Source organism: Rhineura floridana, chromosome 1 (assembly GCF_030035675.1).
Source record: "Rhineura floridana isolate rRhiFlo1 chromosome 1, rRhiFlo1.hap2, whole genome shotgun sequence".
NCBI lineage: Eukaryota > Metazoa > Chordata > Lepidosauria > Squamata > Rhineuridae > Rhineura > Rhineura floridana.
Window position 1 is genome coordinate 126418345 of NC_084480.1, and position 21475 is coordinate 126439819.

The window sequence follows — 21475 nt, forward strand, 5'->3', positions numbered from 1 at the left end:
CTTCTGAGTAGACAGGTACTGGATTGCAGGTTAGTCCTTGTATTACATGCATCAAATTTTACTTGCCTTAACCAGATTGATGCATCTTTGTGCTATAAAGGGTCATATTTTTCTTTCCCCCCCCCCGCAAATTGGTACAGCTTCATCCAGTCCTCATGTTGCCTAATTAGTGCAATCCTATACCCAATTTGATTTACCTGGGAGTAAGCTGCATTAAACATAAAGAGACTTACTTCTGAGTAGACTGGTATATATTGTACTGTAAGTCAGCTATACAGTCATTTTTAACAAGTGCCTGTTTGGAACTCTTTGCATTTGCCATGGGGAGAAGGATTTACACAAAAGAGCTTCCAGGGAATATCTTCCTTACAAGACGAAGATGCCATTCTGCTTGTTAGGAAAAGGAAGGGCTGGAAACAAAGCAGCAGCTCTTTAGGACCCTGCTGCAACTTCTGCCTGCCACCCTGAAGCCCTGCTTTCTCCGCTGGTAAGAGAGGAAGCTTTGCGCGCCAAACACACACACATTGTTGTCTCTCACCTCTGCAGCCAGTTCTTCATGCCCATTTTACTAATGCCTCTTTGCTCTCCAGCTCTTTTCTCCCTCACTCTATTTTTAAACAATTGTTTTCTCAATCCCATTTCGCTCTCCACCTCCTCTCTGGTCGCACAGAAGCCCAATTGGAAGCACATGGTTTTTATCCACAAATCAGAGGAGCCGAAGACTTCCCCTGCTCCCCCCCCCATAACGTCGCTGGAAACGTTAAAGTTACAGCTCAAAAGTAATGAAGTTACTCCTCGTTCTATTACCAGCAAAATGTAACAAAGTTACCCATTCGTTACTCAAAAAAGGAGTGAATTACAAGTAATTCGTTAATTCTAACGAGTTACTTCCAAGCTCTGGTGAAGACAGCCTTTTAGGTTTCAAACTGGAGGTTTTATTCTATTTTTATTTTGGCTGCATTAACAGTTGAATCTGAAACTGCAGTATGATGCAAAATTAGACCGATTACAATATGTTGCTACTTAAGCAATAACTCTAGCTGTTGGAGAAAATAAACTTGGCCTATCCAGGATGCATGTGTTCACCTTTCTATGCTTAAACCACTCCACTTAAGGAACGGTGGACATGGTCAATTAAAAACATAGAGCACACATGCTAGAATTTGTCACCTCCCATTGTTTTATTTGTGCAAACTGAGACACTCTTCATGTCCACTGGAGACTATTCTGCAGAATAGTCAGTGCCATTATTCCACAATTGTTTTTCAAGTTTTGTTTTTTAAATTATGCAGTGTTTGAAATGAAAATGAAAATAATTTACTGTAGGAAACTTCACTAAAATTGCAAAGTAAATCAAACATATTTAAAGTGAATATCAGAATGATATCAACTGTCTTAATATTGTTGCTTCCTCCTGCTAAAACAAGATCAGCACAGCACATCTTCTGTCATTTGGGCTGATTGCAGGTGTTGCCACCACTCACCATATGGTCACAGGAACATGCTATCAAATTCTTCCAAGCTACACAAGAAGTGGATTGGACTGTGAAAGACCAACCCAAATTATGTCTGCATTTTGACCAATTTGTAGGGCAGTACAATATGTCAGAGAGGAGGTCAGGTCTCCTGCTCCCCTGGTGCATTCACTATAGCTGCCCTATTTCCCTGCTTTTTAAAGTTTGATAGAAATATGTTTGCTATAGGTACATTCTTAAACCGCAAGGTTTTTTTGCCTATTAGTGAATCTATATGTGCACTGGGAAGAGATATGTTTTCCACATAGTTTAATAATGGAGATAATTTTCATCTATTGATTGTGGAATCCCCAGGTCCTGACCTATAGTGTAGGGATCATTAGCTTAGAGGTACTGATTCATGTTCCAGATTAGAGATCTTCAATTTTGCCACTTGAAAATGGAAAGAATTTGGAGCTGAAAAAAACAGTGCAGTTGTCTCTGACTCATTTTGAGCTTTCTGCATTATGGGATTTCTCCTATTAAGCAAGTGATGCAAATGGAAACATATATAGCAAAAGCCAGTATCAACACAGGTGCCTTTGACTTCAGCTAAGCAGACATTCAACCTGGAAGAAAGAGTCTGCTGCTTTCAGGAACTGGCTCCAACTGCTAGCCATAATTTCCCACCTATTATCCTAAGAGGTAGTATATAAACAATTAAGTTCCAGCCCCATGTCTCAAAAGCATATGCACTTATCATGATGCATTAACATTAAAATGACTGTCTACTTATGAAAATTAAACTTATGGTTGGGTCATGCTCTTTTATGACATTTTCATTACCACCTTTATGATTCAGCAAGGGTGCTTTTGAACACGGTTCATTAAAATGATCGTTTTTTATGGTTGTCTGATGGCATACAGTTGGATGTTAATCCAAATAGGCATTCAGATAAATTAAAAGCACTTAATAAGGGGCAGACTGCATGTGGCTGTTAATCAAAAGTTTAGGCGGGCTGTATTTTCAAGAGGCTTCTCCTGTTTGCTCTGCTGAACGGTATTTATTTATTTGTTTTAAGTGAGTCCTCAACTGTTTCCTTTCCTAGACTCCAAGTCATCCAATACCAATTAAAAGTCATCCCCAAGACCAAATAACCCTTAAATAACATAATGTTGACACACGATACAGTGGTATATCCAGCAGGACTTTCAATTATTTGAAAGTGAGTACACATGGGTTTCTGGAACAGAACCGAAGAACCAGAATACACATTGTACTTACCACATGAAATACAACCTGTATGTGCTTGTTCAGAACTATGAAGGATCCCTCTCACCTTCTTCCCAAAAGGTAAGGACTTAGGGCTTAAGGTAACTGAATACAAAGAAGTCCACAGAGCAAAGTTTCTCCTCACCTCCTCCTCCTTTGTCTGAAGTCAGTTTATTGTATCAGAGTCCCAGCAGGCAGTGACCAAAGGGAGGGTGTGGACACTGAAGCGGTTGGATGGTGCACTGTTGTTTAAGGCAACCCAGGTCCATGCAAGATCAAATACAGGAGCCAGAACTGTAGGCAAAGAGAAGCTGAAAGTAAACCTAACTGAGAGAGACACCTACTGGGAGTTTGCTATACCAGCAAAGCTCAGGCTGAGACTGAAAGATTATATGCTTGTAAAGCCAGACACACACACCCTTGTTATCATCAGCTGAGCTGCAAGATGCATCTGGTGTGTCCTCTTGTGCAGACAGAGTAGTCTTGAGGTCTCTTTGCAGCAAGGCAAGCACCCCTCTGCCAATTCTGTATCTCCCACTAAGCCTACTTTTGTCTTAATTTCTGGGGGTCTGAGAGGTGAAGGGAAGGGAGTCTGGATCTGCAAACAGCTCGTCTGGGGTCCCAGACAAAGTGTCTGACTGGACAAGCTGGGATGCTTAATAAGTTTCTCAGGTGTGTTGAGGCTCTCTGTGGGGTCCTAAGTCTCTCCCTTGGATGACATTTCCTCAGGGTCCAGGATAAATTGGCTCCTGGTATCCCTACAGTCCCCTGCCCATACTCAAAACTCCTCTCCAGGGGATCAGTGAGCATTTCTGAACAATGTGGGTTGGGGATGGGGTGGGAGGAATCAACCCAAACTCAGCAGAGGTCCATCTAAATTTGAGTGATTCTATCATCACCAGTAACTCCACATGTCCCATCTCACATTGTTCAAGAGGATCCCTGAAGAGGCGTTTCAGCACAATGAATGAGAAACTTTCCTTCCACGTATTTCCTGTCATTCTCTTATCTTAGGATCCAAGCCAATGGCTTAAAGCCAGACCCACAGGCACAGAGAACCCACTGACCAGCTCTGTTGCCTCTGGTGGGTAATTGTCCCTAAATCCCTCCCAACTACTAGAGAAGATTGGCCACTGGAAATATAGCAACAGAGTTGACCTGTGGCTCCTCTTTCTCTGAACCTAAGAATTTAAGATTCTCCTTTTTTTGTTTGTAGGAAAGGAAATATGTACATCAGGGAACCTGCAGAGTTTGACAATGACAGAACCTGGCTGCTTTACATGTCGTACGTGTAACATGAGGTCCAGGTTTAAGAGCTCCTCTGTTCTGAGGGATCTTTTCAATGGGAGCTTTCTCCACGTGAATTAATTTGAGATTTCTTCTACTTAGTTTCTTTTCAGCATTGAAGCAAACACTAACAAGCCATGGTGTTACTACTAATGCATACTACTTCCAATAATGGAGGCCGTGCACAACCATCATGGCTAACAGCCATAGATAGCCTTATCCACCATGAACCTGTCTAATCCCCTTTTAAAGCCGTCCAAGTTGATGGCCTTTACTACCTCTTGTGCGAGCAAATGCCGAAGTTTAACTATATGCTACATGAAGTAGATATTTTTCTCCGACCTGACTCTCCCTCCATTCAGCTCCATCTGATGACCTCAGGTTCTAGTATTATGAGTCAGGGAGAAAATTGTCTCTCTACACACTTTTTCCACACCATGCATACCTCTGTCATGTCCTCTCCTTCCTCATTTTTTCCTAAACTGAAATAAATAATGTTTTCTTATGTTGATATAAGGCCCTTTCTGAAGGAGACCAGGACAGCGCACAACTTGGTAACAACACAATAATTTACAACAGTAATTAAAACATCTAAAAAACTGCAGCACACTAGGTCAACATTTTCATCGAACTACCCACCATGACCCCAAGATCTCTTTCCTGGTCAGTAACTGCCACCTCATACCCCACAAGTATATATGTGAAGTTAGGATTTTTTGCCCCACTGTGCATCACTTTACACTTATGGAATCGCATTTGCCATTTTAAAGCCCATTCACCCAGTTTGAAGAGATTATTTTGGAACTCCTTGCAATCCCTATTTTTTTCACTACCCTGAATATTTTGGTGTTGTCAGCACATTTGGCTTCCTCCAGATATTTTAAGAAGATAAAAAGCACCAATCTCAATACAGATTTTTGGGGGAACACCATGTCCTATTCCCTCCATTGTGAGAATGAAGTTTATTCCTGCTCTGTTTTCTGTTCTTTAACCAATTACTGACGTATACAAGGACCGTATGCAATGTCAACTGGTTCACTCCAATCTATATGCTTGTTGACACTCTCAAAGAACTCTAGAGCATTAGTGACACTGGATGCACCCTTGCAGAAGCTATGCTGGTTCTGTTTCAACAAGACTTGTCCTTCTATATGTTTGGCAATTCTGTCTTTAATAATGCTTTCCATCTGTTTTTGCAGAACAGATGTTAAGCTAACGGCCATTTACCAGTGCTCAGTTATGCAGGCTGATCTTCAGGACAATTTTTTGTTAGAAGCTAAGAAATTTCACATTTGAGTTATTTAAGAATGTTTGGATGGATGCTATCTGGACCTGGTGATTTCTCCATTTTAAATTTATCAATAATTCCTAGAACTTCATCTCTTGTCATCACTATCTGGCTCAGTCTCAGATGCCCTGAGAAAGTTACATCAGGAAGAAGGAAGTGCCACACATCTTCCACAATGAAGACAGTTGCAAAGAATTCAATCAGCTTCTCTGCAATCTCCTCTCCCTCCTTTAGCAGAACTTTGACTTGTCATGCAAAGGTTCAACAGCCTCTATATCTGGTCTCCTGATACTGATGCATTTAAAACCAAAAATATAAAAATATTTTTGCATCCCTTACTGTCTGTCTGCATTTCTTTTGCCAAAGTTTGTGTTCCTTCTTGTTCTCATGTGGACAAGACTTCCTGCCTCTAAAAACTTCCTTGATTCTGCTTGTTAACCACAAAGGCATTCTCTTGGGCCTGGTAGTACCTTTCTTAATCTGAGGCATACATTCTAGCTGTACTTCTATTATTGTGAGTTTGAATAACCCCCATCACTCTGGAGAGATTTGACACTCTTGACTGTGGCTTTCAACTTACTTTTTGCCAATACCTTCATTTTAAAAAAAAGATATTGAAGTCAAAGTAACTATGTTGGACTTTCTTGGAAATCTTAAAATGCAATTTGAATTTGATACCAGGGTAATTTCATAGTGAGCAACATAATATTTGCAGCTTCTTTACATAGTACAGTAGGGCCCCTCTCATATGGCAGGTTCCATTCCAGGCCCCCGCCGAAAAGTGAAAACCGCCAGAAAATGGGGCCCTACTCAGCTGTGGCACAGGAGCTCCCCACCCTACAGCTGATCGCACGATCATCTGTAGCGCAGGGAGCTCCAGCTGCCACGCTCCAGCTGACAGGGATCAGCTGCAGTGCATGAGCTCCCAGCGCTACAGCTGATCAGCTAGAGAGTGCAATCAGCTGTAGCATGGGGAGCTCGTGTGCTACAGCTGATCCGTCAGCTGGAGTGCGCAATCAGCTGGAGCATGGGGACCTCACGCACTCCAGCTGATCGCTGTCAGCTGGATCAGGGTGGCTGGAGCTCCCCGTGCTACAGCTGATTGCCCGACTGGTGCCGCCGTATTATCAGAACACTGAAAAGTGGGGCACCGACAAGCGGGGCACTACTGTATTTTGTGTTTTAGCTGATATTATTTAAACTCCAATTAACATTAAACTATCTGAGTTTTAACTGGACTGATCTCCCCTAGAAAAATAATCAACAAATATGCCACAGGTAGTTTAAACACTTTCATGTTATTGTGTTTTAAAATGTGTGTCAAACATAATGGTTTTGCAACCTCAATAATTTATCTGCAACCTGGAAAACTGTATTCTCTAAAAGTCTGAGTAATAATAATAACAAAAATCCACCTGCAGCAGTATACATAAGAGCTATTGTTTTATGGACAAGTGTCAAACTTCTGATGTTTATTGGAAACTGTGGAACATAACATGTGACAGTTCATTCACAGACATCTATAAATAATCACCTCCAAAGTATGACCCTGTGCTTTTGACACTTTACTATGCATTCATAAGTTGCAGGGCAGCATCAAGTCCATGTGGGAAGTTGTAATCCTCATGGTAATTTACACTTCGCTGTGGCAACCCCTAATGATTTGTTCTTTTCAACCCAACCTTTATCATCATTTGGAGGGAAGACAAATGTCATGGAAATTCCTTTTTTTAAGAAAAGGAGTTCTTATTATCAAATATGATCATCAGACTAATTTCCATGATCATCGAACAAATTTTCATACGACATTTTGTTTTCACAACAAATTTTGGCCAAAAAAAATTCTTTTCAATTTCCTGTGGGGATCCAGGTGGGAAGTGAAGACTTCAAGTCACCACACTCTGACAATGAGGACTGGGAAGAGGAGCAGGAGGAGGGGACAAGCAGCAGGGAAAGTTATCAGAGTGCACACATCCCAGTCACCTACACTTTGACTCCCCCCGCTTCTGCCCCCCCTGGAGTGCAACCAGAGCTGTCGGAGACTGTTCTGTTACAAACACCCCCTGCTCATCCGCCCACAGCTGAGGCGCCTCCTGCTTCACTTGATATTTCCCAGCCGTGCACCCTGCAGGTTTCCAGGGCCAAGCAAGCTGACCACCCACAACCCTTGGAGGGAGAAATTGAGAGCCAGCCCCTTACACCCCATGCGCGCCAGCAGCAGAACAGAGAGATTCAAATGTCCTTAAGGAGGAGCCAACGGCTTAGTGCAAAAACCCAGACTTCTTAAGGGGGCGCAGGGGAGGGGTTTCTTTGCTGAGTCAACGTCATAGTGTTCCGAAGGCATGCTTAGTCAGAGCTAGTCAGGGGAAAAGTTCCTAGAAAGCATAGTTAGATTAATGAGGCAAACTGCTTTTGATGTAACTGTAACTTTAATAAAAAGAGAAAAAAATCCCAACCGCATCTGGGACTGGATCTCTTGGTTTCAGGCAAGACATTTCCCCTTCTCAAACTGAACAATAAAAAAGTTGCCAACTGACGCCAGTACTTCCATGCTTTCTTTCAGGGGTAAGCTCGGTATTGACTGAGGCCCAAGCCCTGAGCCAAAATGGGCCTCTTTGGAGACTTTTGGGCCTTGGCCCAGTTGGGTTCAGATAGTTCCAGATTGCTACAGGTCGGGTACAATGCCCCAGAATAATTTGGGGATATCAGAGGGTGGGACATGAGGGGTGAGCGACAACATCCAATGCCAAGAGCCAGTCTCTGGAGCGAGGAGGCCATACAGAGGCTGCCAGAGAGCCCCCTAAACAATACCAACCTCTTACATGGCTGTTTGACAATCTCTTCCATAACCTCCCTTCAAAGCTGACAGATAAGTGAAGAGGCCGGTGATGCACAAGCCTAGGCCTAAGGCCTGGCCTTGCTTCTGCCCTGCTCAGGCTCTTGCACGATCAACAAGATTGATAGTGATCCTGCAAAAGCAACTATAGGCAGGAGGAATCTTTCCCCCATTGCTCCAGGGGTTGCATGCCACTGCACAGATACACCCCACATTGGGTTGAAAGTGGTTCTCGCATGGTGCTCATTGCACTTGCCTGCTTTGGGGAGAGAGAGGAGGAAACATAGTGTCTCCTCCTTCTCCCCCCGATCATATTTTAATTAAGAAAAAACTCCTTGGCCATCCCAAAATAACTCCAGAGATGGGTCTGGAGTGGGGTGGGTGGTCTCAGCTTCAGGACAGGGTGGATTGGTCCTGCTCGGGGCCCACAGATTAAGGCCACAGGGCAGATCTGGAGGCCTAATAATCACATTTTCCATATTCTTTCCTATGTTCATCACGTTTATTTAAACTTATGTGAAAAATTAATCTGTGTTCAAGGCTGCCTTCAACCTTTTACAGGGTTGTACTTCTCCCTGAGGCAAGGCAAGAGACATTCAGCTCCTGAGGTGATTTTTTGTTTCTCTAGATGAGCACACCTATTCAGTCTACCTAGGGAGAGCCAATCAGGACAGGCTTGCCTCCATGATACATCTGAGAGGAACCTGGTAGAAGCTTCTACATGTTTCAAGAAAGGGGGTGGGAGTCTAGGAGAGAAATATCAAATCTACACTTTTCTATACCACACCCAGCTTGAGGTTTACAGATAATTAATGTAAAAAGTTCATAGAATCATAGAATAGTAGAGTTGGAAGGGACCTATAAGGCCATCAAGTCCAACCCCCTGCTCAATGCAGGAATCCAAATCAAAGCATTCCCGACAGATGGCTGTCCAACTGCCGCTTGAATGTCTCCAGGGTCGGAGAGCCCACTACCTCTCTAGGTAATTGATTCCATTGTCATATGGCTCTAACAGTTAGGAAGTTTTTCCTGATGTCCAGTCAAAATCTGGCTTCCTGCAACTTGAGCCCATTATTCTGTGTCTTGCACTCTGGGATGATTGAGAAGAGGTCCCAGCCCTCTTCTGTGTGACAACCTTTCATGTACTTGAAGAGTGCTATCATATCTCCCCTCAGTCTTCTCTTCTCCAGGCTAAACATGCCCAGTTCTTTCAGTCTCTCCTCATAGGGCTTGGTTTGTAGTCCCCTGATCATCCTTGTTTCCCTCCTCTGAACCTGTTCCAGTTTGTCTGCATCCTTCTTGAAGTGCGGAGACCAGAACTGGACACAGTATTCAAGATGAGGCCTAATCAGTGCTGAATAGGGGGGAATAGTTCACGCAATTTGGAAACTATACTTCTGTTAATGCAGCCTAATATAGCATTTGCCTTTTTTGCAACCACATCACACTGTTGGCTCATATTCAGTCTGTGATCAAGGACAATTCCAAGATCCTTCTCAAATGTCGTATTGCTGAGCCAAGTATCCCCCATCTTATAACTGTGCATTTGGTTTCTTTTTCCTAAGTGTAGTTATTTAATTACTAACTATATTAACATAACTATATTATCTTTCTTCTAAGAGCAATAACTTACATTCACCCTCCTCTTGTCTGGCTTGGCTTTAGACTGCAAGCTTCTTGAGGGCAGGGGCCTGTCTCTTTTTGTAAAACTCTATAAGATGCCCTTCACTTATGATACAAATAATAGACCTAATATTTATTAAATTATCAGCAAAGGTATTGTGACAGTCCAAAAAGGGGATTTAAATTACACACATGACAACACATGTATGCTGTGTCAATTGCACATTGTGGTGTTATGTTGATCACAGGTACTGTTGCATATAGAACACACTTCAGGTTATATCTCATCACATTTTCTTAATGCTAACAAACTCAAAGAAGAGAATAAACTTAAAACTTAAAGATTTTTCATTAGTACGGTGGGGCAGAAGTCTGTGCATTTGTGACCAACATAACATGCTCAACCAAAGTATAATTTATTGTCCTAAGCTCATCTGATTTTATTCCTAACACAAAACTTATCAGTTTACCAAATGAGAAAACAAAACTATCAATACAATAAAGGGTCGTTAACCTATCGCCTATTTTCTTTGACAAGTCTTTAATTGAAGATTAGGAAAAGAAATAGAGAAATTCTGAGTCATCTTGCATGCCACACTTCCTGTTGTTTTGCTCAAGCGTAAAATGCCATTTTGAAATTTTTTTACTAGACAATGAAATTATCTTTAAAATGATACAGAACATGAAAATGAAAAATGGGTCTGTAGGTTGGCATTTCATGGAATTACCCAGCACTGTCATCATTATCCTAAATCAATTCAACAACAATTACATCATGTGCACCACTTGAGATCAGTAGAGGTGTTCAGCACCTTGGACAGCCCCTTGAAAGTTCAGACGAAAACCAGGAGCACACTCACTGCCCCACTGACATCGGAGCCACCAGTCTCCACTGCTTAAGATTAAGTCCAGTGTTGCCAACCCTCTAGTTGGTTCCATGGCCAACTGTTCTAGAGTCATTTAGGGTATCTAAAAATTTTACTGCTTTGTTGTGACTGGAATATGCATTTTCCTAGTCTGTGAGGATAACTAACTGAATTCACCCATTACTGCAACCCTTCTTCCTTTGGATGTCTCTTTGATGTCATCCTCCATCTCAAGTTCACCAAGGTCATTTTGGAGAGGGGGATAATAGTATAGTTCTATTACTAACTTACTCTTAGGGCTTGATATTGCTACCACAGTGATTATGTGGAATAGTTTTCACCATTTTTCATCCAGAGTGGCACCACATGCAGTACGCCCCTCTCTGTCTTTCCAGTAAGAGTCTGTAATCCAGAGACACCTGTGCTCCACTTGTTCTCTCGATTCCACTAAGTTTCTCCTTAAGTCCACTATAGCTATGCTCTCCTTTAAGCCAAGCACTCAAGTTTTCCCATCCTGGCCTAGAGGCTTCTAGTATTAGCATAAACACTCCTATAGATGGTGTCACTCTCCAAATGTCTCTAAAGGGATCACGTTCCTCTTCCTCAGGGTAACATTCTCCTTCCCAAGACCTTCATTTTCTATGACAGTAGAGGAGCTGTTATCCTGGGAGTGGGTCAACACTATTGCATCCCTCACCTACCAACTTCTCCAGGTCAGACACCTTGGTCTATACAGAACTAATCTATTCCCTAAGTTGAGGATCTCATTGCACTAAACACACACTCACAACCTCTGTCCAGCAGGCAGATAGTGATACATTTGACATTCTATACAACACACTAGAAAATCTCCATAACATTGGTGCCGTTCTACCTGCATGCCTGCTCCTGTTTATTGAATTTATTTTTTCAGGAACTTGGGATATGTTAGGTCAAAAATGGAGGAGGGTAACATACTCTGGCCCCTTTGCCTTGAAACCAAACTCACACAGCTGCTTAACTCACTTGTTGTGATGCTTTGTCACAGAAGCCAAAACACTTTGTCAGCTGGGGATCCCCACTTACTAGCAGAGCAGTTGCCACCTCTGCCCTGTGTATAAAAACCACTCTCATACTGAAAACACTCAAAGACATCTAACTCATTATCAGAAAATGACAGTTGGGCAGGTCACCCTACCTAAACATCTCCAAGATGACCCTTGCAATCAGCATAGTAGCAGCTTCTCTTCCTTCCCTTTCTGCAACAAAAAATCAGACTAACCTCATATAGTAATGAAGACAATTTTTTTTAAAAAAATAGCAAACTATTTTTGTGTGTTTAATTTTTTTTCTGGTTGTTTGCCTAAAATGAATGGGTAAAGGATGAAGGAACTCCCTGCAATACGTTGAGACTGGGGCTCATGGCACAATTTCCCTTAAATTGAGCCCAATGTTTTTGTGGGTTAGTCGGTTTGTTTTTACACCCCAACCAAGCTGAGGTTAGGGCTCCTTCTGTCCTTTCTTTTAAGGCAAATGGGCAATTAAAATCATTAGTGGACTTATTCATCGATTTATTCACCAGGCTGCACTAGCACCTGAAAAACTGTGATGAAAATAATTGTATAAGTGAGATTGTGACTTCAATCAGTTTCAGTTGTGATCTAAGTTTGAAACATTCTGATACATACATGAGATCCATTTCAAAAGTCACCTCTTCAAAAACAAGCTTAACAGTACCAGTGTGACAGGGAAGTAACCAATCATTGACTTCTTTGTATTAGGATGGCTGCAGAAACTCACCCCAATTACAAAGGTACTGGACAAGACAAAAAAACTAAGAAATATTTCCAAAATTCTGAATTATCTCAAGTCTTTTTCTGCAAAACAAGAATTCTGGGTAATGCTGTGAACCTTAATCCCACAAATGAAGCTGTAACTTTCAACTGCTATCAGTGTTCCTGATTTTCTATTAACTTATGAAATCAAATTGTCTCCTGCTAGTTTTACATATCACTTAAGGCAGTTTGAACTCCTGAATCAAAATAATTTGCAACTACCTACTCCTTGATGCCATTGGCATGTGAAGACGACAAGATGACACCTTAATTTTCATCAGATACAGTAGGCTGACAGTTGTCTGAAGGGATGTTTGCTCATTAAACTGAACAAATGCAGAGTGTGCACGAATGTAGGATCAAAATGGGCTGTTTTGCATTCTATGTATCAAAGGAGGGGGAGAAAATCATTTAAAACTCCTGTTCAAATCAAGCAGATGGGTCAGGAAAGAGTTATCATAGATAAGGGTGAGTGAGCGAAAATTAATGAAGCTATTTCTCCCACTCCAACCAAAAGCGCTCCTCCTTCCTTCTGAACAATATATGAAATCACCATGTTAAATTTTCAGGTTCCAAAACATGTTTCCTTGATTTGATATATATTAGGAGTAATCCCACTGCCACTTGAAACAGGAACCAGTAATAAGATGGAAGAGATAAGATAATAGCTATCATTTTTCTTTAGACCTTTATACATCGTGGAATTTAAAACAGCAAGCAAGACAGGACTTGCCAAGCATTTTTTTTTTCAAGGGCACTAGCGCACCATGGATTTGGACTGATAACCCCTTGTTTCACATTGTGTTTGAAAGATGTGACCTAGGTCTGACCTAAAAGCTTGACAGAAAAGGCTTACAAGCAAGGGTAGAGATCCTCTCGCCTTGGGTCCCGAATGTGTCCCTCCAAACCTCTCTATCTGCCCTTGGGGATTCTCCTCAGGCCATGGTTATAGAAATGGAACAACAACAATAATTTCTCATTGAAAGTGGAACTTCATGTGCTAGCCTTGCCAAGCAGTTTTTATTTTTATTCCATTGGGTGGTATATGGCTTCAGGGTTAAGAACTTTGACTTTCAAAACTTCATCAAGCATTCAGCTGATGTTTGCCTAAGACAAGTTTCACATGTACTGTTATCCTAGAGCCTTTCATGCCAATAGCCCTATGTGGACATTCAATGTCTACATACAATGACAATGACACAAGAGACAGCAAAGATGCACTGCCAAGCCCTGCCTTCTCAGACACATCCTCTTTTCTTCAGCCACATCACAGAGGATCCCCATGCAAGTTAGAATCCTGATTCTGCAGCTATGTAAGTACAGTAGGCTCCTTGCTTCAGAAGTTAACCTGCCAACTCATGGAAGATGGGGGTGGGTGGTAGGAGAAAGGGATGAGCTGGAAGGGGCTGGCATGGCAGTATTTCCCCCTCCCCAGACTGCACTTGTGCATAGACACTGAACACCCAAATTAAGTTAACCAAACACCAAAGGCTAGAGAGAGTAGAAGATGTAGCATTTTAAAGACATGATGGATTAATTTTGGAATAAGCTTTCGTCAGCTAGAGCCCACTTTGTCAGATGCAAGATGAAGAGTCAGTTACAAACTGCAGAATCACAAATTACAAACTGATGCAACAAATTAAGTTAAACATTCAAATTGAATTATGGGGACAGAGCAAACAAATACTCAATTTTGATTCATCAGCTGGCAAATGCGCAATTCATTTCCGCCTGAGCCATGATGTTCCATCCCTAATAAAATTATTTAAAGCCTATAATCATTGATCTCAGTTTGCCCGTTGAAACCAAAACTTTCTGTTTCGTAGCAGAATAAGCTTATAAGACTAAATTTAACAGCTGGCTGCTAGCAAGGAATGGATTCTCAATTGCCTGTTCAAGTACAGACCACCTTCCATTATCTTATTTCATCTAACTGGCTAGTTTGTAATAGTCTAGACATTTGCTGCCTGCATTACTATTTTACTCAAAAATGTTCTCTACAAAACCTTTGGTTATATATAGGGCTGAGCTGAAAAGTGGTGGGTTGGGTGTGCTTTTCATAAAAGCTGCAAAAAGTGCGCCTCCTTTTAACAAGTTTTTGAGGACTGTAATTAAATTAGATTAATATTTTCACCAATTCAGAGTAAGGACAACTGGTGATCCCATTGGCTGGGACTGCCCCTATTACTCTTCCAGAAAGCATTCCCCTAATCATAAATTAGATTTATTTATCATCATTAAAAGTCATTGTGCAGCCAATTGGTGAGGTACTGCTGTGACACCATCATATGCAATCACATTCACACCATAATCCCTGATTGACTAGGATTATGTAAACCAGGGATAGGGAACCAGTGGCCCTCCAGATGTTGGTGAACAACTCCCATAATCCCTGATGCCTGATTTAGACCACATAATCCCAGTCAATCAGGGATGATGGGATTATTGAACAACAACATCTAGAGCCTGATGAGAGCTAAGACCAACAACAACTTCTGGAGGACCACAGTTCCCATCCGACATAACCCTTGATCAGGAATTAGTTATTCTGTGCAGGTAACACCATGTAGAGAGTGAGAGCTGGGCTATATGTGATGGCCCTGACTCCCCACTGCCTGAGATTTTAGTGTTGTAGCTCCAGCTCTCTGGAATAAATTACCAGCCAAAATCAGACAGGTGCCTAACGTGATATTTAGGCATCTACTGAAGACATGTTTGCTTAGGAAGGTGTTGTTTCCCTGAAGACCCAGTTATTTATGGGATATCAGTTTTGTGTTTGATGAAATTATTGTTGTTTCTGAAGTTTGCATGGTTTTTTAAATTGTTTGTTGAATTGATTGCTTTCAGATCTTGATGTTTTATTCTGTTTTTAGCTTATTCACCACTTCGAAGGCTTTATGCTGTGAAGTTGTGTATACATTTGTAGCATAAGAATAAGAATAAGAAAATAATAACAAGAATAACGTTATTCTGGGGGCATGCTTGCATAGGGGAAGCCTGCCAAATGTGTACTGGAACCCCAACGCAGCCTCAATAGGGCTATACTAAAAAAGTCCTACTCAAGTGTAGGGATAGTAACATAGCAGTAGAGGATCAGTGCCTATAATCAGGTGTAGGGAAAGGTGAATGTTCTTAGATTATTGAGGTGTCTGCCATTTTGGCCTCCCCCCAAAAGAAACCTTCCATACCAAAAATTGATACAGGAGAACAATCCTGTTCTTCTTAGGTCATGCTCTGACCTAAGAAGCTATGGGGTGGATAACGTGTGGCATCTGTGCCATAAGTAGCACAGGTAAAAGTGGCTATAGCATCACGGGGCAGGAACAAAGGGACCCACAGACCAGGTTGTCACATAAATCCAGGCCATCACTTCTGTTTGTCTCTGCCATATTGCCTCCCATCTCACTAGCTCAGAGTCAGTCACAACAAGGCAAATTAAAATAGCCTGGGCTATGCATGTACTAGCGTGGCATTCTCATATATTCTGGTCTCATGGTAAGCACTTGGCAAGCTGTGTTAGTCTGAGCTGCTGCTCATATGAAGAGACCTTTCATAAGAGATTGCATGCCAGAAAATGTGTTTCATCAAGAGTTTTAAAGAATTAATTTGATTCAGTGTTTGTCATTCATGATGCTTTAATGTACATCACCATGATATTTTTTAGGAGTTACCAGTTTATAAAAACTCTTATTAATAAACAAACAAACTTTGGCTACTGCTTTCGCTTAGAATTTGGCCCAGAATTACTAAGCGAAACTCATCTCTGTATCTTTGCATTTATTGTAGAGTCTGCGGAGATCTTGACACATGAAATCTTCCCTAAGGGCTCCCATCAATTGAGAGATGTAAATTAACAGTACTACAGTGCTGCAGAAGTTTTGATTCTTTGGAAAGTATGTTTTTCCAAATCACCACCTGGCATACCTACCAACTCATGGAAGTCAGATAATTATTAAACTGTTAAACTTTTAACAATGTGCATGTAACTTAATGCATTGCCCCTTGTGTCTGACAAATTTGTATTTGTTCTATGATCTAGTGGAGCATGTGGTTAGAATCCAAATAAATGCTGTAACAGGAAAGGTAGAAGAGATGGCAGGTTATCAAATCCTTCCCCGTGAAAGTTGGTTTTGTAGATAGTTTCCTTTCACAAGACAGAAGAGATATTAAGCTGACACTAGAATTGAAAGGGGAGAGCCTTTCACTTCAATTTCCAGCCCACTTTCTTTTCACTTCTGCTGGACTACAGTCACATGTGTAAAATGACCAATATGAAATAACTCCCAGCAATAGTGAACTTAGGGATTGAGTTCCAAAATGAGTTCCAAAATGAGGCATTCGAGGGAGAAAAAAGCAGGCTTGGGGCAACTCTGAGTTTTGCAGAAGTACAAAAAAAAAAACTCGGAAAAACTAGGTCCAAGAGAGCAGTCTGCTTCCCCCCAAAAGAACAGTTCACATACTGTTGATGGTCAATTGAAAAAAAAATAGAATGGAGTATCCTGGAGGAGGTCATGGCTAGCAGGGTCGAACCATGAAGAGGGTGATAAGATTATACTGCAACAGTTCGTTACAATGCAACACTTGGTTGTAGGTCTCACCTGTTAATCCTAAACTTGGAATCAAAATGAAAATTGGCAAACATATCATTAAAAAAAAAAACTGATAACATGTTGGTATCACATCTTCTTACATCCTGGCCTGCAGGGTAAAAGAGTGCAGAAATTGATAGTTTGGGGGTTGAAGTGGAAAGCAAAAACAACAACTATGAACTCTTCTTTATTAACCCAGGCCCTCTGCAAGCGAATATCCAGTAGTTTATTCCCTGGAATATAATGCATGTTTAGTGGGTCTATACCAGTTGCCATGCATATGAAAATCATGGTGCGCTGAGGCACATCAGAACACTGTGGAATACATCAACTTGAGATTTCCTAGCTGACAATATTGTCCATGTAATGTTCTATATTTCACCCAATATTATATTTCTAGAAGGAAAGTATACCCATGGGAAAGGATTTAGACAGTTATGCACACACACACACACACACACACATTTTATTCTCACACACATATTTTTTAAGTTAACATCTAACCACTGTAAAATGGCACCTGCTATCTGTACAAGACAAAGGCTAGCAAGCAGCGTAAGTTAATTCACCTGGAGTTGGCATCAGGAGTCAACATTGCAGAGTGCATGCCAAGGCACACACCCTAGCAGGGATCCCACTCGTAGCTCTGTTCCTCCTTGCTGTTGCTTCCAGTTCAGCTGCCTGTTCTGCAGCAGTGATTAGGTAGTTAGAGACAGGAAGAAACCTCCATTTGTCTCACTCTTTCCTCCTGGACAGCAGTGTAGAGTGAGCCCAGAGAGCAAGGGCAAGGGCAAGTGAGCAGGCAGCCGTGTCGTGGCCAACCCCATTGGATTCAGACTCAGACTCACTGGTGTTTTTCTCCATTACATTTAATGGGAAATCTCAGTTTAGAATGTTTCATAGTTCAGATTACAGATTATACAGGACCCTGCATCTCTACACAGCAGAACTAGTTATGGCTATTCAAGCTAAGGTGTTGTCGCAGCAATTAGACACGCCCCTGGAGACCTTTTAAATAGGCTCGGAGTGGGCTTTCTATTTGCATGGGGAAAGCTTCTCTTAATGTGACTGCGTGATCAACCCTATGAACAGGTTGAAAAGCTGGCGCTATCTGCTGCCTGTACACCAGCTGGTGTGTCCTTGGTGATGGTGGCAGCAGCACTTCAGTCATATCCTCCTCTAACACTGCCTCTGGTTGAGCTTTCAATTCCTCCTCCTCAGGAGGAGGCACAAGCGGTGGCTCGGATGACAAGGCAGGGCTGAGGGGTGGAACAGGAGCTGGTTCAATGTCAGACAGTGCTTCTTCAGTTGTAACTGGAACTACAGGGGTAGAGTTGTCACAATCTAAATGGCTGAAGACTTCTCCTGTTTCAGCCCCCTCCTGCTGTAGTCCACTGGGCCTCTCTTCCTAGGATGCCATTCTTCCTCTCCTTCTTCTTTCTCCTCCTCCTGATCACTCCACCAGGAGTCTCCCACAGTGGCCAGGACAAGCGGTGACAATGACGAGGGGAGTCTGTTCAGGGAAGAGGGATCCACAAGGCATTTTGTTCAAGGACCACCACGAATAACAGTGAATTCAGCCCTCAGTGTTTGTATATCCTCATGATTTTATACGTATCATATGACCTGAAGAATATGTCCTTGTTAACTCTTAAGGAGCACACTACTGAACTGGGAAAGAGAAACAGAGCCATATGAAGTTAGGTAGATTCAGGGCCTGAAACAAGATCCTGTGAAGGTCCCTCATGGCTTATCATTAAGGAGATTTCTTGAGATCAAAACCTCATTGGGAAAGAGGTGTAGGATGAATGAAGGTCCTACATAACCAAACATCTGGATGGAGACCAATGATTCAATCTCCTGCATGGAGTTCCTCTCTCCAATGAATTACCAACATATTTAGCAGTATCATCCCACAACAACAACAACAAAATGGTCCAAATGTTTTTGCAAGAAAGAATCTGCCCAAGGGTATAATAATAATCTGTTCACATCATTCTTTTCACACATCAGCAAATAAACTCGCCAAGCAAATTATTAGCTTTGCTCTAATATACAGCAGCTAATTATTATTATGTGCTTCCTACAGCTGACCTTAGAAAGCAGGATACAGCTGTTAACTGGCAGCTGATCTGCAAGAACAGCAGATATGCCTTAAGGAGAGCGGCAGGCTATACATCTAAATATTGTACATGGGTGCATCATTAGCTAAGGTAGATCACATAGTCTGTTAATTACAGTGTATCATCTGCATCTAGCACACTGCAACCACCTTCCTCTGGTCAACCTCAAAAACTGGGGCCAGGGAAAGGCAGGGGCAGAAATTGTGGTGAGTGATCTAGGGGCCTGATTTCACACCAGGATAGGACAGGGAGATAGGAGACCCATTTTAACTGGCACAAAAGTGAAGGTAAAATATAGGCCTTGTACATCATGTATTATAGAGTGCTGCCTTACGTAAATGAATGAAGTACAGGAGAAGGCCTTGCTGATGAAGGGGATGGGTGGGTTAATGGTTTTATTTATTTATAAATATATTTATGTCCCACAATGAAATTTTAAAAAATCAAAACGGTAAACAACAAACATACATATACAATAAAAATCACATAAAAACCAAAATCACAGATCACAGGCTGGGACAGGTTTTTTCTTTAATTGTCTACATAAGTCTGGCAGCATAAAGAAGTTTTCAGCAAATATTTATATTGATTATGTTTTGAACAAAGACTTCTTCTAGCTGCCTTCCAAGTACAAATGCCTGCTTCTGGTCTGCTTCACACTCCACCCCAATGTGAAGAGGTGAGACAAGGATCTTGATTTGTATAGTGGCTCAAGCCTTCCCAAAACATACATCTGGGCATGGCAGAATCCATACAAAGCCCTATATAGGTCATCTTATACCCACAGTCGATCACTACATTCTGCAAGTGGGGGCATCCTGCAAATAACATCTTATCAAGAGGTCGGTTCTGAACAACACAGGAAGCGGACCTTTAGTGTAATGGCACCTACCCTTTGAAATTTCCTCCCCTTATGTATAAGACAGGCATCATCTCTGTTATCTTTTCGGCACCTACTGAAGACCTTCCTCTTTCAATAAGCCTTTTAAGTAGAGACCTTATCGCAGTCTATGTTGGAATTGCTTTGTAAGATGCTCCTAAAGCTTTTTTTTTTAAATACATTTTAAAAATATTTTTAAAACATGTTTTTAAAGATTTTTGATATATTTTAAAGCCTGTTTTTGTGATGTTTTAGAGTGTTTTTCTTTGCTGCTCTGGACTCCTACTGGGAGGAAGGGCAGGATATAAATTTAATGAATAAATAAATATATGTTAACATACTGAGATAACAAAATTAACCCCACACTGGTGGAATATTCCATTTCTACTTCCAGCTGCAAAGAATGTGCAATTGTTAGTGAGAGTCACTAATATCAACTCCCTCACTCTCTTTCTTCTCTCAGAGAGTAAATCCTGCTACCAGGCTAAAGTCTTTTCCATATCAGTCATTTCTCTTGAACTTGCAGGTTAGTGTAATTCTTAGGGGCCAACAGGATAAAAAACATTTTTACAATAATATTTGTAGTAATCTAAACAGCGAGAAAGGTAACATACATTTTACTCATTTTCTGAAGCACACACACACACACAGACCATTTCATATGACACTTGGGAAGGCACCAGCAGAAGAAAAAAAGAATTGTGTTCTCAGGGATTTATTTATAATCCACACATATATATATTTATAACCAAATTGCTTTTACCTGGGAGAAGTATAAAAAGGTAATTTACATGCCCCCCATATAAATGAATTGTTTCTTGACATTGTATGCAAATGACAAATAGTGGTACTGCATGTGTGAATTTACTAGAAAGCTTTAATACGCAACGGACACAGGATATTACAGATGGAGCTGGCACCAGGCATGACTGGACCTTTGCACACCAGCCTGCCCTAGGCCCACAGCACCACAGCACCAACACACACACCCCGATACAGGTGGTGCAGGCCTAAAAAGCCCACACACACACCTCACCTACCTCTCATGTTGTTTGAATGATGTGCAGGCATAGATGGAGGTGGGGGCATCAGCCTCTTAGGGAAACCCCCGCCGCCATACTGGGTGATGGCAGGCATGTGTGCACAGCATGCACAACATTCACAATGATGGGAGATGTAGGTGGGGCGTGCATTCAAAGCCAACACTGTCTGTATTTGGAGTGGGGGCTGGGAACTCCCTCTCTGTGATCCATGACAGGGTCAGGTTGCAGGACCCGGCACTGTCACAGATCACGGAATGGGAGTGACACTTTCCCACCCTAAGGAGGGGCCATTCAGGGACCCTCAGCCAGAGCCCAACCTGGCTGTCTTCTGGCACTGACCCTGATTGCAGACAAAAAGAGGAAGGGTGATTGGTATTATCAACAAATCGATTTTCTAGC

General features: G+C 41.7%; 1 protein-coding gene across 12 annotated transcripts in view; it reads right to left on the minus strand.

Annotated features, from left to right (window-relative positions):
- LINGO2 (leucine rich repeat and Ig domain containing 2) overlaps nt 1-21475 on the minus strand; it is a 982977-nt gene that overhangs the window by 831738 nt on the left and 129764 nt on the right. For 8 of the 12 annotated variants that reach the window (XM_061631567.1, XM_061631634.1, XM_061631578.1 and 5 more), the window contains exon 2: nt 2873-3021. The exons of 3 other annotated variants lie outside the window; for them this stretch is intronic. The gene's annotated coding sequence lies outside the window, so the exon portion shown is untranslated. One more of the 12 variants, XM_061631618.1, reaches the window with a different exon arrangement.